This window comes from Anguilla anguilla, chromosome 3 (genome assembly GCF_013347855.1).
Source record: "Anguilla anguilla isolate fAngAng1 chromosome 3, fAngAng1.pri, whole genome shotgun sequence".
NCBI lineage: Eukaryota > Metazoa > Chordata > Actinopteri > Anguilliformes > Anguillidae > Anguilla > Anguilla anguilla.
Genome location: NC_049203.1, coordinates 48,026,505 through 48,042,957, shown reverse-complemented (window position 1 = coordinate 48,042,957; position 16,453 = coordinate 48,026,505). Strand labels below are relative to the sequence as shown.

Sequence of the window (16,453 nt, the reverse complement as noted above, 5' to 3'; positions counted from 1 at the left end):
AGCTAAATCATTTAGATAAACAAGCACATGCCATAAAAGACAGATACATTCCCCTTTATATTTGTGTTTCAAATCACATGGCAGATTTGCTCGTGTGCAATACTGGAACTTTTAAAAGGAGACAGAGGTCCTAATTAAGACTGGGGAGAGGGCACGTTCCCTCCATTACTGTGTTTGTACTCTATGCAATCCTCCTCCAATTTGCATTTTAATGGTTCAGCTTTTCTCATCTTCGGCGCTAATCCTCTGTTACCCTAAATGAGGCCTTAACTTTTAGTGACAAATCTCAGCGGCCACTGCATAGGGACGCCTTTCTGTCAAGCACATCATACATGTTGTTTACTCTGGCAGGGTGTCAGATGTCACATTGGTTCATTTTTATGACATATCTCATCTCAGGTTTGTACTCTTTCTCCATCAGTTTGTATGTTTCATCACAGCAATATGCAGTATTTTCGATGTTACCTCAAATAGAGCGCACACATGATGCACAGTATGATGCTCGGAAATACAAATGAAAAAGATTTGTCAGACATACAGTCTATAGTTTGGTAGCAATCTTTGCAAAAAACATGGCATTATAAATCTGTTCTCACCTGAAGTGTATTCAAAATGTAAAATTGTGTGCATTCCAGCTATAGCAAACAAGAGGGCCACAAAGTTGCAAATTACATTCTGGCTAGCAATGCTGATTACGCAGAAAAGCTAATTAACACTAATATATTTTTGGAGGTGCTCATTTAAGCACCCGTTTTATTACGAAATTTCAGCCTGGACCTTTCCATAATTACAATAATGTTACTTGACTAGCAGTTTCATTTTCATCAAAGAGAAGTAAACTAACATTGCAAAACAAATGTGAATCACCAGTCTAAAAACAACAGTACCGTGAATCTCTCTACAGCAAGGCTGGAATGTAAGATTCATCAATGTAATTCACAAAATTTAGACATGGGAATAGTGAAGTAAATAATTCTCCTTCTTGCTTGGTGAGATATAAACACTAATGGATTGTGTGTCTTCAAAATGGCCCTATCAGCTCTCATCAGAAAAAAATAAAAATAAAAAATACAGAGCTTTGGTGAAAGCTCCAGGTCTATCACAGATAACATTGTATTGTGGAGACTGTGGCAATATTATACCCAGCCCCCCCCCCCCCCCCCCCCTCAAAAAAAAACCTGTTTAATGCATTCCACAATTCTTCTAAAGCACCGCATTTAAAATTCCGCTCAACCACTCTCTTGAACTAAGCGATCCGGGGACATCACAATGTGAGAGTGTTAGCATTCTGCACCAGTGTGAGTAGAGCTGATAACCCAATGCTCTACTTAAACCGTGATATACATGCCCGAAAAAAACAATCAGAAATATTAATGCATGCATAACCCATCAGGCTTTCATTCTCATGCTGATGTGCAGGTTTGTTTGTCTGCAATGTTGTGCAGGATGCAAGGGCTGTCTCTAAAGCACCACATAATTGTGTGTAAAGTGGAAGTGCCACTCAGAAACCCCCATCTTAGAACATTCAGAATAATTCCAGTAATTGTGTAAAAGTTCAGAAAAGGGGAACCTTTGCACAGAAGCACAAGCGTGAAATTTTAAGTGGGAGAATTCCAGTAGATTACCACAGGTGAAGAGAAAAGCAGCATGTGATTGCGATATTCTTCAGCTTGAGAAAATGTTTATTTATCGAATCCGTGTTATGCGGTCGCACTGAATATGAATAATGTATGCGCATTCTGCACAGATATTGACTTTTTCTTCTTCTTGCCTGGTCAAAACATGCAGATAATGTCTCCATCACTGATGCCTCGCTTGGTGATTGATTGCTGATGGCTCCAGAAGTGAAATTTGGTGTTGGGTATGTACAGCACAGCCCTGATATAGCCTCTTGCTGAAGATTTGTTTACTGATGGAGGATAAAGTTTAGGTTAGACTTTTTCACATTAAAATGAGACCATGAGATACTAAAAGCATAAATATCATATATAAACATTGTAGATGCGTCCATGCAGGTGCACTGCATGAAACAATTAAACAATTAACATCCTATCATGCTATGTGGCATGTACAAAAATGCTCAGGCTGAGAATGTCTATTCAGGACGTGATCAGACTGTGTTAGCAAGAACAGTCTGTCGATAACTACAAAGAGAGCAATGTTATAGTAGGGTTGCAGTGCATAAACCCCTCATTACAAAGTCAAATGCACATTTAACAGTACAGTGGTGCAAAAACCATAGGCACTGGTCTACAGAGATGTGGAAAAAACGTGATATGGTCAGATGAGTTCACATTGTTCACCATATTCTCGACAAGTGGGCGAGTGCATGTGTGGCGTACATCAAGAGAACTGTACAGGCCTGAATGCTTCACCCCTACAGCGAGTGGGTCCGGTGGCTCCGTCTGGGGCATTTTCCTGGCATGGTTTGGATCCACTTGTCCCCTTAGAGGGAAGGGTCATTGCAAATCAATAAAAAGTTATTCTAAGTGATCACATTTATCCTATGATGAAACATTTCTATCCTGATGGGAGTAGTACCCCATCCACAGGACATGAAGGGTCACTGATGTGAATCATATGCTATGGCCTTTGCAGTTACCAGATCTCAATCCAATTGAACGCCTATGGGAGATTTTGGACAGAGGTGGTGGACAGCACTCTCCACCACCATTATCAAAAACACTAAATGAAGGAATATCTTCTGGAAGAATGGTGTAAGTCGCATTGAAGCTGTTCTGGTGGCTCGTGGTGGCCCAACACCTTACTAATACCCTATGCTGGTTTTACTTTTAATTTGTCACATCTGTATATAGTATATACATATACAGCTCACTGTCCCCACACACACACACACACACACACACACACACATATTTTATAGTACTGAACAGATACAATGGGCAAACTGTGTCTCCTGTAACAAGTAATATGTTAATATGTTAACATTATCTTATTTCCAGATATGAACATAAGGTCCCCCATACCATTCCCATTTTCGGTCTGGTCCACTGAGATTGCAGCTTGGAAAAGAATACGCTTTTCAGCTTTGGGCAGGACATTTGGCTCCTGGTTGGTCCTTATCAGCTCTGTCCTCTTGACCTCGTGCACTAGTCAGAGGAAAACATAAATGGGAATGAATAACAAAGTGACAGATATTATTCAGCATTTTTGTTCTTATCTTACCTTTGTTTTTCCCCTTTCTTGCACAGGTGATTGTGAGGGTTGGCTTTTGCGTGTGTATGTGCATGTTCGCGTGTGTGCATGCATGCATGTGTGTGTGTTGAGGGGATTGGTACAAGTTTGTGTTTTTTTGTGGTTCTGCATGTGTGAGTGTGTGTGTGTGTGTGTGTGTGTGTGTGTGATCAAGAGCCTTGGCCTTTTTTTCACATCCTGCCATCCTACTGCATCCTGAATAGGCCTATTAGTAATCCATCAATTGTAAAGTCTGGAGCTGTACTGTTGGAGAGGACTGGAAAAGACCTTGGCCCCAGACAGCCAACACACTGAGAATGAGCCTGCATTCGATATCCAAACACTTCAAACCAGAGATAAAGACCGATAGGGCATTAATAACAACAAACAACACTGTCATTGGAACATCTCTACAACCTCAGACTGCATGCTGCTGTGGATTTTGCGATTTCATGACTATATATAAATGTAACATAACAGGCAACTCTTGAATGCAAATACATTTGTGTGTATGTGGGGAGGAGACCTGTTTTAATACATGATGTACAGATGCAAGAAACTGGGAAGGTCACTGAATTTAGAGAGTTTTTACCACTAGGTGGCAAACTTGAGTGGTAAGTCTTTCTCAGCCGGGGCAGAGAAGAGCGTGTTCTATTGTAGCAGGAAATTACATTTGCAAAATTAACGCAAAGGTCCTCAAAAATGCAAACTTTCACGAAGACGTGGCAGCTGTTATTTTTTTTGTTGTGCTTAGTCTATCATCTTCTCTCTGTAAAGATGACTCTAAAAGTTTATTAACAAGGCTACACTATGTGTACACAAACAAGTGGGAGAATTATCTAAAATGTGCTAGTTCCTCAGATAGATTTGCATCAATGTTTCTCAGATAAAAGTTAGAAACCAAGAGGATTTTGTTACCCTGACATATGCAAAAGTAGCAACATGCTTTCTTATAAAATGCCTGTTACAGTACCAACAGTATTTATTTGCAATGCACAACAAACCCAACAGATTAGAAAAAATGTTTTTAGAGATGAATCTACTGATTTCTTGATATCAATGTCTCTTTATGTATAATAACTGTAGGAGACATTTTCACATTAGAATTCTGTAGATTACAATGTAAGTGATAGCAATGTTGTATTTTGCTCTGCCTTAAAGTTTATCACCAAAATCTATGAAAGCTTAAGGCTCAAACCATGAGATGTTTCATTCCAAATGTATCACACATTATACTTTCACATCTAAAATGCTGACTGAGTTATTTATTTAGTATCAGGCTATGCATTTTTCAACTTCAGTAACAACAGTGGGTCAGGGCACCTTTGGACACCTTTGGTGATGGACTGTCTAATAGAAGGGTCAGAGGGGGTTTCCTGAACTAATTATACATAGTCTCCCTCCCCCATTATTTTCCATTTTTCCCTCTCTTCAGACAAAAATACTGTATTTACAGTATGCTGCTATGAGACAGATATGAGTCTCTTAAACTTTTCATTTTAATCACTGCTATGCTTAAGCTTACTTTTAGTTCTATCACCAGAATATCATGGTTTAAATTCAAATTGAGTTTGAGTACAATCCATCATTGTACACATTCTTAGCCGGACTATGGAGAAATGGAGACAGTGCATTGTCTCCCCAGTGATAAAGGGTCTCTGCTTTTGCTTCCCTGTGCAGACCTATGATTTCATTAGAGATAGAAACAGAAAACCATACCTTACAATGTTTGTATTGGATGCAGCTCTAAACTAAATCCTTTCTCTTTGATGTTCAAAGATCCCATCATTGTGACGAATGTTTATTTTTGGACATTCCACCAGCCATGATCTTTAGCACCGAAGACAGGACTCCGGTCGGCACTTCAGATGGGGGGAGCAAGGGGGGGACTCTACGGCCTGAAAACAGGATCTTTTCACCAGAGCTGCCTGCTATGTTTAAAATATCCTGAGCAGAGGGCTCCATTTCTGAAGTCATGAACACACACTCGCCATTACCCCTGTGAAAGGAACAAAATATGACACGCTGTGTCATAAATCCCATAAACTTCCCAATGTCTCTGCTGACAATTTAAAAAAAAACCCAGAAACAAACTTCACCCTGGCCTGCTGCTGGTTTTTTTCCATTCTTAGTCAGCGCTGTGTGCTGGAACTTGAAGTCAGTTTCATACCGGCTTCTCTCTCCCATCTCCACCAGCAGTGTAGAAAATGAGTAGAGAGTCCAAAGACATAATTCAGTGCCATCTTGTCCAATATTTTCTGCCTACACCGGTTATATTGGATAAGTTTATCCTGTGCAGGTTGGAACTGTAAAGGTTTGATCCCCACTCGGATCACACATATTCCGAAAGCGAAATGTGATATTGAAATCTCACAGAACTGTCCCTCTCAGTTCATTTCCATATTTCCAATTGAACAAACGCAGTAGTGAAAAGTACCCCGCGTCTTTTACATGACCACTCTCCTCCGCAGGCACAGTACAGAAAGACAGGGGGGGGGGGGGGGGAGTTGGAGGGCATCACGACTTTATCAATGACCTTAATGCAGAACATAAATAATGCAGCTAAGGAACTTGCACAATGCCTTCTGCTTGTGTTTTTTTATGGCTTTGCATTTACATCGTGTCAAAGAAACTACTACTCCAGGCTGTAGCCATTATTGTTAGACACGCCAATGTCATTGTAAGGGAATATTTCCATTTCTGGCACAGGAAGCATATTGTTCAAGGTGTTCTGCCGGAACCCGCAGCTGCAGACCTCTCTGTACACTGATACACCCATTAACATCTCTGACGCTTCCAGCTAAAAATAATGTTAGCTTCAATATCGCATTAGTGCCAGTACTGTCAACATGTCTGCCAGGTATGCCACACATAAGCCTATCTGAACATATTCTGTACAACAGAGAGTTCAGCTCATGTCGCCAGAAGCCTGTACAGTGTACGTTGAATAATAAATAGGGACGTGCTCTCAAGCAAGCCCTACCTTCATTTTATATGATTACGGTCTCAGAATCCAAATGTTTTTGTAGCTCACAGTAGAATTTGCAGATAGACTTGAGTGCAATTTGACAAACTTCATTTGTTTTCCTCATTCATTCAGGCTTTGACATGAGCAATCACACATTTCATGAATTCAGAACAAAACTACAGAAAGCCAGTGCCTGTGGATAATTTTTTTTTTTTTTACAAATATAAAGAGAGTCAGATATTCCATATTATTCTGACCAAACGTCTCTCATTAATTTTGTGCATACATAGGGCTGCATAATTAACAGCAACAAATTAATTAATTGACTCTGACAAATGATTATTCTCTGATTTTAGAATGTACCCCCAGGCCACTGAACTGTAGCTAGGGCCTTGGATTTTATACAACCAGCTTTCAAAACCTGCAATTCAGTCTTCTTGCAGCAAGATGCTGGTACAACATCCTCATGAAGCCAATCACAAAGCCAACCACATTATCTCATTTCATTTTTCAATTATTAATTTAGTTGTGAGTAAATATGGGAATTGCACATGGGTACACTAAGCAGCACTATTGTCATGGCACACACACACACACAGACACACACTTGGGTGGCCAAATTATTTTTAAAATTAACTAGGGTTTGCAGTGATTCATTGTGATTACATCTTTTTATTTGTCCGGGTGAAGCCATGAATAAAGAGGTATACTAAAGAAAAGAAGTGTAAATACATGCCTTGTTTAAGTGTGGAGGCATTTGGTGCGGCCTGTTTGCTGACTCTCAAGGAAAATATGGATCCCCTGTGTGGTTGGGGGATCAGTTCCCCTGCTGAGAAACTTCCTATGCTGTGATGCTCAGCTCTTTCTCTAACCCTCTCTCATTTTATGCTGCCTGAATCACAAAACCAAAGGAGGGTGGGCTGAATGCTGCCCCCCCCCCCCCAAAAAAAAAAAAAAAAAAAAAAAAAGTATCTAGTACCAAGAACATTCAAAATGCGATGTCTAAATTACATTTGACCTATATTTGTTTTGTTTTTTTTTCTTTCCACTGATTCTTTTAATAAAACAAAATATCTTTCCATAGGTGTGTGCAAGTCAGTAGTCCACGTACCTGGGACTACCATTTTTCTGCCAAACTGTGATGCATCAAAGTCCACGAGACTACCAGTAAATTATATTGGCTCTGTATGACCTGATTGGCTGGGCATAACAGTCATTTCTGTTGAGTGACCTTCAGTTGGATCCCGCTTGATTAGATAAGTAATCAAGAGTTCCTGATTAGGTGACACAAGTATTAGCATTTTGACAGGAAAGCCAGCAGTTGCCCATATTTCAGCATGACCATCTCTCATGGCTTAGCCTGCAAAACTGTCATCAGTACATTAAAGCAGTATAAACATTAATGAAGAAATGTCCCACCACAATAATATTTTTAAATGTGTCCTTTCCACAGACTAATAGGATTCAGGATTGATATACATTGGGTGTTTTTTCATAACATCACAAGCTTTCATTTCTCCGATCCAAATTACAGTATATGTTAATTGGCTAATTCTCCAAACCCAGACTAGTTCTTCTTGATGTTATCTATCCAACTAGGCTGCCTTTCCACACACATGCCTTGCAAGTCTTGCAAAGAAATTTGTGAGCTGCCTGACTTCTCATTCTCATGGGAGACACCCCACTGAGCATTGTGAACAGAGCAGGAAAAAATGTAATACATTCAAATGGCTTTTCATTTTTATGTTTACAGAAAATAAAGAGTAGGCATGTAAAGCAGAAAGTAAGAACTAAGTTTGTGAGATCATATTAATGATAAATAGCTGTCCAATTTCTTATGACATGACATTTCTGATTTTAGAACATTACAAACTCCTGTACAGTTATATTTTTCTACAAATACTGCAGATGTACACACATACATTTCAGTATACCCAGGCTAGCAAAAATATGGGCTGTCGATTGGTAGCTCAAAGGCTTAGCTGTTATTGGCTAAGATTCTACCAATTATATTTATGATTTGTCCAGCCCTGTTATTCCAGTCATAATTTGTGCAAAGTGGAGATAGTAAGAAATGGAAAATTAGTTAATTTGGTTTGTAAAAACGGAGACATTAGAAATTTCAAATTAATTTGACAGTCCTAATACACATAAAAGTTAGTGGTGCTACTCATAATGTGTTAATGATACTCAAGGTTTTAAGAATATATTAAAATAAAAGTAATACTGAAATAAAATTACCATTAGGGTTCTTGAAAATATTGCACGTGCACAGTAATACAGCAATAACATATGGCAAAGATGCCATTATGCCTTCATTATGAAGGCTTGATACATTTTTTTTTTCTTCTGTTGATACACATGCAGCGACAAACAAAACTCCCAGTTTAATTTATTAGAACAATCTATTTTCAAAAATGACTGCATTGTGCAGCAAAGCAATTTATTCCAAAAAAATAAGATTAATTTGAAGATAAAACACTCAGTACAGAATCCATACCGTGTGCACATATCTTGGGACTTGCAAAATAGGACCTCATTGTCCACCAGAGATGCACAATTCAGGCCTGTGACAAGAAGGGGTTAATTACTCGTGCCTTTTTTGGTTTTGCTCATCAACTCTTCCCCCTACTCATTAATCTTCATTCCTTGTGCCTTAATCCTTACTGCTTAATTATAAATCTCATGGACTGTCGTGGGCGATCCCATTCCAAGTGCTGCAGTTAATAATTTACGCTATATTCCCTCTGCGGCTTAGAAACACACAATTATGTTTTCTCTCGGGACTTGTTCAGAAACGTTTCCCTGGCCATCAATGGGCTTCATAATGTTCTTATTCTCCGTCCCTCCTTGCATGCAAACAGGAAGACCGGGAATCCCACAGGATTATACCGTTGATTAGGTTTTATGCTTCTCTGCCTAATTTATTGGCACACCATTTGCAAATTGTCCTCAGCTCTGAACCATTGTTGAAAGTGCTGATCTGTTCCGCTGTTATTTAAATTGGAAGGTGATTTCAACCTGATTGTGAGGAGCGCAATATTTTGTGCATTGTGCACGCTTGCAATTTATCCCACAATCTGTGTGATTTAATGCATTATTTCAGATAAAAAAATATTTAGAGCAGTCAAGAATTGCCCCTGACCAAATTTAAGGGAGTTCCGTGGACAAGGAATTAATTTATATCTCCTCTTAAAACTATACCAACCTAAACCTACCTATTTCTTCATAGAAAGCAGAGAACAGACCTGCACAGCACTCCATCACTCCTGTGAGGTACAGGAAAAAGTACCAGTCTGTACTTAAGAAAATGTTAATTACATGGCGACCAGAGGAGAAAATGATTGGATTTATTCTTTAAATAAATGATGATATGTAGTCAATACTAATCATTCTAGGTGAGTACATTTCATTTCAGCAACAGCAATGGACTGCTGGCTATAGTGTCAACAAATTTCAATGCTTAACAGAAAGCTGCATTTCAAGAATTTTCTTGACCCCAGGAGTGTCAACAGCCTTACGATGATTGCTCCTGTACTGAAGTCTCTCATGAGTAAAGGGTAAATGCTCACCTGAGGTAAATGACCTTTGCCACCACCCAAGTGGAGCTCTCCAGAGAACTGGCTAAGCATGGACCCTGTCAATCAAATAAGTTCCAATCAGATCAAGAGGTCTCAGGGAGGAATTCTGCGAGGAAAGAGTGGTGAGGGCAGAATGCATTAAAATAAAACAGTTTTTGTCACTTCTCTTCCAGAGAATAGGAGAATATGAGATATTCTTTAGGGTTGTGGTCAGCTAGAGTTTGCTGTTTGTTTATGTATATATTCAGTGTCTAAAATATATAAAATCTTCCATACGAATGCACCCAGAGTGCCCACACATGAGCCTAAGCAATGATCTGAATTTCAGTCATGTCGCAGAACTTCATATGTAAGTGAAACCTCTGCAGACAGTGGATTCACCCCTTGTTGACAACATAAACGTTTACCATATAAAGAACTTTTGTTTTCCATACCAGAAGTTGGGTTTGACATTTCCGATCACCAAAATTTTTTATTTGAATGGTTCAATATTGCTTAACCTATAAGATACAGCAATTATTTTGCAGAATTTTTGACTGAATAAAATACAAATGTTGACACCACTTGGCCCAGCAATAGATGACATAAGTAAGGTTCACTCATGTATATATTGTGTGGAAGGAATATGTACAGTACATAAACATATAGTTTTTATACTTATGGTAGCAATATCATTTCACCTTTCATAGATAATGTCTTAGAACTTTCAGCCCTTTGCAACAGACTAGTGATTTTAAATCAATTCCTATCGTGCAACTATATGTTTGATAAGGGCACAGTGTACCTAGAATGCCCCGTATTACTGGATTGGGCATTTTGCATAGGTCACTACCTGTCTGATGCATTTTTATCAACTAGCTTGGGAGATAGTGGTGGAAAAGATATATCAATAAATCCAACGGTAGGATTCCAGCAACACCAGTGCAGTTGTCTAGTTTTGGCAGTAGTGGTTTGTAGATACCACAGCACAACAGCAGTAAACATTTTTGTTTGTTTGCTTGTTTGTTTTGAATGTCCATAGACTGAAAGCCCATTTATAAAAATGATTAAAATTCTGTGCTTGTGAAGCCACACAAAATATGTATTGATTAAAGGAGTTGGGGAGAAAGGAGAGTAAAAGGAAGTGTGATCATGTCTGAGCAGGGTGCTGGAGCAAGCACAGCATCCCTTTGGATTGATTTTTGGACTTCTGTATGTCCTAATTTACATGCATGACCTAGATTAAGACGTTAAATAAAAAACGCATACTAAATGTACAGTTTACCAATCACACAAAACTCTGGGGTGTAGCTGTTTGGAAGGCGCTAAAATAATTTAACCGTTTTGAAATGAACGGGCAGACACCTGGCAAATGAAATTTGACATTGCCAAATGTATATTTACACATGTGGGAAATAACTATATAAAGCAGTATCATTTTATGGGAGGCAGTAAATTAGTGTGCACAGTGTGCGAAAGGCTCAGGTGTAATCTTTGACCCAGGTCTATGAAAATTCAGAACATTGTTTTCTGCCAAAGCTGCAATAAACACAGAAAATATGATGGGGTATAAAGCAAAAAGATTGGTCAGATGTTAAGTTGATAACATAGGGTGGTAGTGCAGAATACATATTTGGGAGCTTGGCTTGCAATTCCAAGGTTGGAGTTTCAATTCCCAGGTGGGGCATTGCCATTGTACCCTTGAGCAATGTACTCAAGCTAAATAACAGTAAATATTCAGCTATATAAATGGATTCCATTTAGCATTTCTCTGTATACGAGCGTCTGCTAAATGCCCGTCATGTAAAATCCAAATGATATTCGTGTAAAACTGTATAGCTGTTGGCTGAAGCACTGGTTTATCATCTTGCAAATCTTTCTCATTTTAGCAAACCAATCATTGAAAGGTGTCCCCACGGCATTATCCTCTCATTACTATGACATGGGGCTGCGGCTGACATAACAGTAGATAGCTTGTTTAATGTGCACCCATTATTGGTAATGGCGGCATATGAATGGTGACATTTAATGCAAAGACAAACAAAAATTTTGTATTGCAACACAGCGCATGCGGCACACATACATACACACACATACACACACACACAGAGCTGACTATATATATATACATACAAACATACACACACACACACACACACACATATATATATATTTATATATATATATATATATATATATATGTAGGCAGGAACTTCAGTCACAAAGACTGCCCAATTGGCTAGTGTTTCAATAGGATCAGTGACTAAAGTGAATCTGCATTTAGATCTCTATGGGACAGACATCAGTAAATAGGGTAGTACATTGTGGTCGAAAGCGCACATTCATTGACCGTGAGGCTCATGCAGTAGTGCGATATGTCAGGAAAAAACAGAAGAGCAACTCTTCCTCAGGTGACTGAGAATGTCAATGCAGGATGTGATCAGACTGTGTCAGCAAGAACAGTCCATCGGCAATTACATATAAAGGGATATTATAGTGGCGCTGCAGTGCATAAACCCCTCATTACAAAGATGAATGCATGTTTGAAAGTTAAGTGGCGCAAAAACCGTAGACACTGGATGAGTCACCCTTCACCATAGTACACCAAGAGAATGGTGTGAATCATAGGCTATGGCCTTTGCAGACACCCGATTGAACCCAACTGAACATTGTCACACGCCAGCATGACACCCCTGGAAGGCAGATGCGGCAGTGCCGGGGAACACCGTTGGTTGCCACATGGAGAGAGAGAGAAAGCGCACCCACGCAAACATGAAATCAAATAAACAAACACCTTCAACCTTCCCCCTGATGGGTTCTGGGCAAAAACATTAAAACTAAAACAAGCTAAAATAACAAAGACAAAATAAAGTAAAATGGCGTGACCACTTTCCAGTGTGCCGCCTGTAGCTGGCCTGCCTTCCAGTCGGCACCAGGTCCTCCAATTTCCCAGCTGAGGATTACTGTCTTTGTCTTTCCTCCTCAAACACAATACCAGAAATAAAATGAAACAGAAATCAACAACGTGCTCTCGGTGTGAGCTCCTGGTCTCGGCCCCAAATTGTGGAAAGCAGCACACCTTTAAGCAGCTGGGTTGATTAGCTAACGCAGCCCAGGTGCGTGTGCTCTCTCCACAAGCCGGTGCAGCCGAGAACAATCCGCCTCTCCGGCAGACTGAATGCCACAAACACTTGTGAGATTTTGGACCTGTTCTGACACCTTACAAAAACACTTTATGCTGGTTTTTCCTTGAATTTGTCACCCGTGTGTGTGTCTGTGTATATTTTTTGTTTTGTCTTGTAATTTATCTGGTACAATCATTGATTAATTTTTCATCTTTATTAACAAAGCCTATTCCATGAAGAGGGAGGTACAGACAGCACTTGACAACACTAGTATTTAATTCTCAGTAGAGATAATATTTTAATAACACTCTAAAAAAAATTTAAAAAACTGTCTCGCACTGCAGTCTGAGAGCCTCCAGATGATTGTCAGGTTCATTTCACTGTCGTTAACAATGTGCATTGGGGCTGCACATCGGGAGCAGAAGCTGGAATGTTTCTACAATGTGCACACACCATTTGCTGTCATGATTAATTATTGATTGGCTGCTTTATGGTGTTATGATAGGCCACCCTGGGCAGTGTGGTCCTCATAAAATCTGCATCAGGACATTTCCCCCTCTCACGGGACCTCACTGGCCTTGGAAAAGTTTGAATAGGATTTGCTAATCCCAACGGACGCCATGTGTTTGCTAATGCAAAAACAAACGTGGAAAGCTCCAAGGATGCTCAACAAGGCACTTAGGTTTAATTAATGTGGCTAAACTCTATAATTGGTTTTAGTACCTTACCAGTTATTACTCCCCATATCTTACCTGTACTAGCTCTCTAATGATCTCCTTTATTATGGATGCATTTCTACTTGTGTCACTGCTGAATGAAAGTGATAATTTACTATATTCACACACACACATATATATATATATATATATATATATATATATATATATATATATATTTAAATTATATTGTATAAACATGCATACCCAAAGGCATTCATTCTGCAACAAATGTATTTGTCCTCCATATTTCCCCAGATCTCATAACATAATTTAAGTCAAATGAATTTTTTATTAAATATATCATTACATTTATGGAATGATGGATTTCATAAAAATAGAATTTTGGACAAATTTCCCAAACTCAACTGCCATTTATTACCAAAACCATAGTATGCAGATTTACAGATATAACATTTGAATGCTAAAATGAAAATGTTTCAGATGCTTGGTATTGTTGTAGCCAGATCATTTCCTGCACAGTACGACAGTGGCTTTAAGCTCTTTGCAAAAGTAAACCGTACGCATCCACCTGGTGCTGAACAACGCACATTAGTAAACGCATTGTACCTGGACAGTAAGACATTTCAACAGATACAAAAATACTTGCAACAAAACATATGAAACACAATATGATACACAAAACAGTTTGACTTTGAATTTGTCAAGCCATTTGATTTTTTTTGTGGCTGATGTGGAGTGCATAACTAAGCGGGAGACTGCTGCTTTTTTTGGAACATTTTAACATCCTGCTTGCTAGTTAGTTATGTCGGCTTGCTGTCATCTGTGCTGCTGCTCTGCTTGGAATAATCAGCAACTTACGTACTGTTCCCTCAAGTTTTGCTGTGAGAAGGGACAGTAATTACCGCATGGTAATGTGACCAATTTATTTTGTTTAGTGCTGGTACACTGTATTTTGAAGCTCGTAGATAAGCAGACTTGCCAAATCCAGACCACACCATTGTTAGTTGTCACACTTTTGCATCTAATTTGCTAAATTTAATGTACATACTAGCTACCAAAGTTACATTTTGTAACAATTTGCAAAATGCCCAATATCAAATGTTTCGTAGTAAAGCTAGCAATGTCTTAGGTTATACTGACGTAGGTAGGAGGCCTACAGGATTAATCAAATAAAAATCTTATTTGTGATTTGAACACCTGCGATTTCTGAACCACAGGCTGCAACAGCCCCCCCCCCCCCCCCCCCCCCCCCCCCCCCCCCCCCCCTTCAAAGGTGTTTCTGGTTAGTCATATCGTGAAACGTTATCTAGTCAACAGTCAGCTCCTATTAATTAAAGCTTACTGGTAAACTATTCACTTTGTAAGATCAGAAATTTTGTAGCATACTACAATATAAAAACAATGGACATGTCAGGCAAAAGATAAAAAAATAAAAATCTAAGCGAGAGTTAGAGTTGACAATGGCAAAAAAGCAGGTCAATTTAGATAACAGCACCATAGCACTTGTGAAAGTACTTTCCAACACATGCTGGTTTCCATAATGGTACTATACCACATGTGCCTTCATTTAGTAATGCTGCCTGTTCGCATGCCAAAATGGTTCCTTAATGGTTCTACAGTTAATAGAATAACTGAGGAAAAACTGAGCTGCCCCAATGTCTTGCAGTTTCAAGCATGTAGAGCACATAGGGTCATTGAAATACAAGCAACATTTTCACAATTCATTTTGGATGTAAAATTTAATTTTATTAACAACTGTAGTACAGAAAACTTTGTTTGTCGGCTGTGTAGTAGTCCAGTTAAAAGTGAAATGTATTGTAATCTTTGAAACAAAAAACTGCTAGAATTTTTGTCTAAATATGGCTTGGTAGAGATAAGAGACTGGATGATATATACAGTATGTATTGATCTCCAGCTATACAATCTCTTTGTATATCTCTTTGACATTTCCATCAGATGCTCAACACGCAGATGGCAGGAGCTCAACTCAAACACAGGGATGTGTGGGGCGACAGCATTTACGGCGCGGTAGTCAGATTTGTCGAAAAGCCTTTAAATTTTGCAGCATTAGCTTTAGTGCAGCGACAGATTCACATCACTCTCTGCGGTAGAAATATCTTTGCTCAGGGGCTATTCCAGCAGAGCCCAGATATTCAGTTTGTGACAGCACACTTAGGGGCATGCCCAATGTAGACAGGCTGTGTAATACATTTTTAAAGCTCATTTCCCATTCTGACCGATGTGCCTGTCTTTGAGCTGTGTAATGGGAGGCCCAGGGGAGGTGAGGAGCACGGCATTTGCATCAGGCAATCTTAAAATGTTCGTTTGGAGGGGATATTACCTGTTTACTCGCCTGCTGGGGGCAACTGCCATTTTGTTTGGGGTCAGCAGACTGATATTCTCCGTGCCTGTAAGGATTGAGGCAGTGGGATATCGGCCATTATAATTCAACTTAATAAGTCTCAAGAGAGAGAGGGAGTTGGTTGCTGGAGCAAAGATGAAAATTGTACATATAAGCAGGGCTCTGGGTTTTGGGAGAGAATCCTGCATTGACCTTGGGAATGTTGCCCTCCATTACTGTTTTTAGTTTTCTTTAAAGGAAATGTGGTGCATTTATAATTGAGACCTGTGAGGGCCAATTAATTTTATTCTTGGAAGCTTGATCCGTATGTTTCTAAAACCTTTTTTTTCCTTTCAGTATAAATAGTCCTATGTGCACTACAGTAAGTGTAAACTAGTGATGCAATGCCAGAGAATAACGCTGTCAATGCAGTGGCATTCTCTGTTGCACAAACTGTACAATATAGCGGGTGATGTCATATTAATTGGCATTAAGCACAAAACACATCAATAAAATGAAATCAATAATCTATGAAACTGATTCTAGTTTCTTGTTCTATTGTATAGCTCTGGTACAGTGTAAAA

At 39.1% G+C, this 16,453-nt stretch overlaps 1 protein-coding gene across 1 annotated transcript in view; it reads right to left on the bottom strand.

The window, feature by feature from the left end:
* Positions 1-1,186: 1,186 nt before the first annotated feature.
* The window catches only part of LOC118223930 (SLIT and NTRK-like protein 5), a 396,174-nt gene continuing 380,907 nt past the window's right edge, over positions 1,187-16,453 (bottom strand). Inside the window, exons 3-5 of the transcript XR_004764523.1 lie at positions 2,988-3,110; positions 2,343-2,445; positions 1,187-1,909 (exon numbers count right to left, since the gene is read on the bottom strand). The gene's annotated coding sequence lies outside the window, so the exon portion shown is untranslated. The remainder of the gene's footprint in view (positions 1,910-2,342; positions 2,446-2,987; positions 3,111-16,453) is intronic.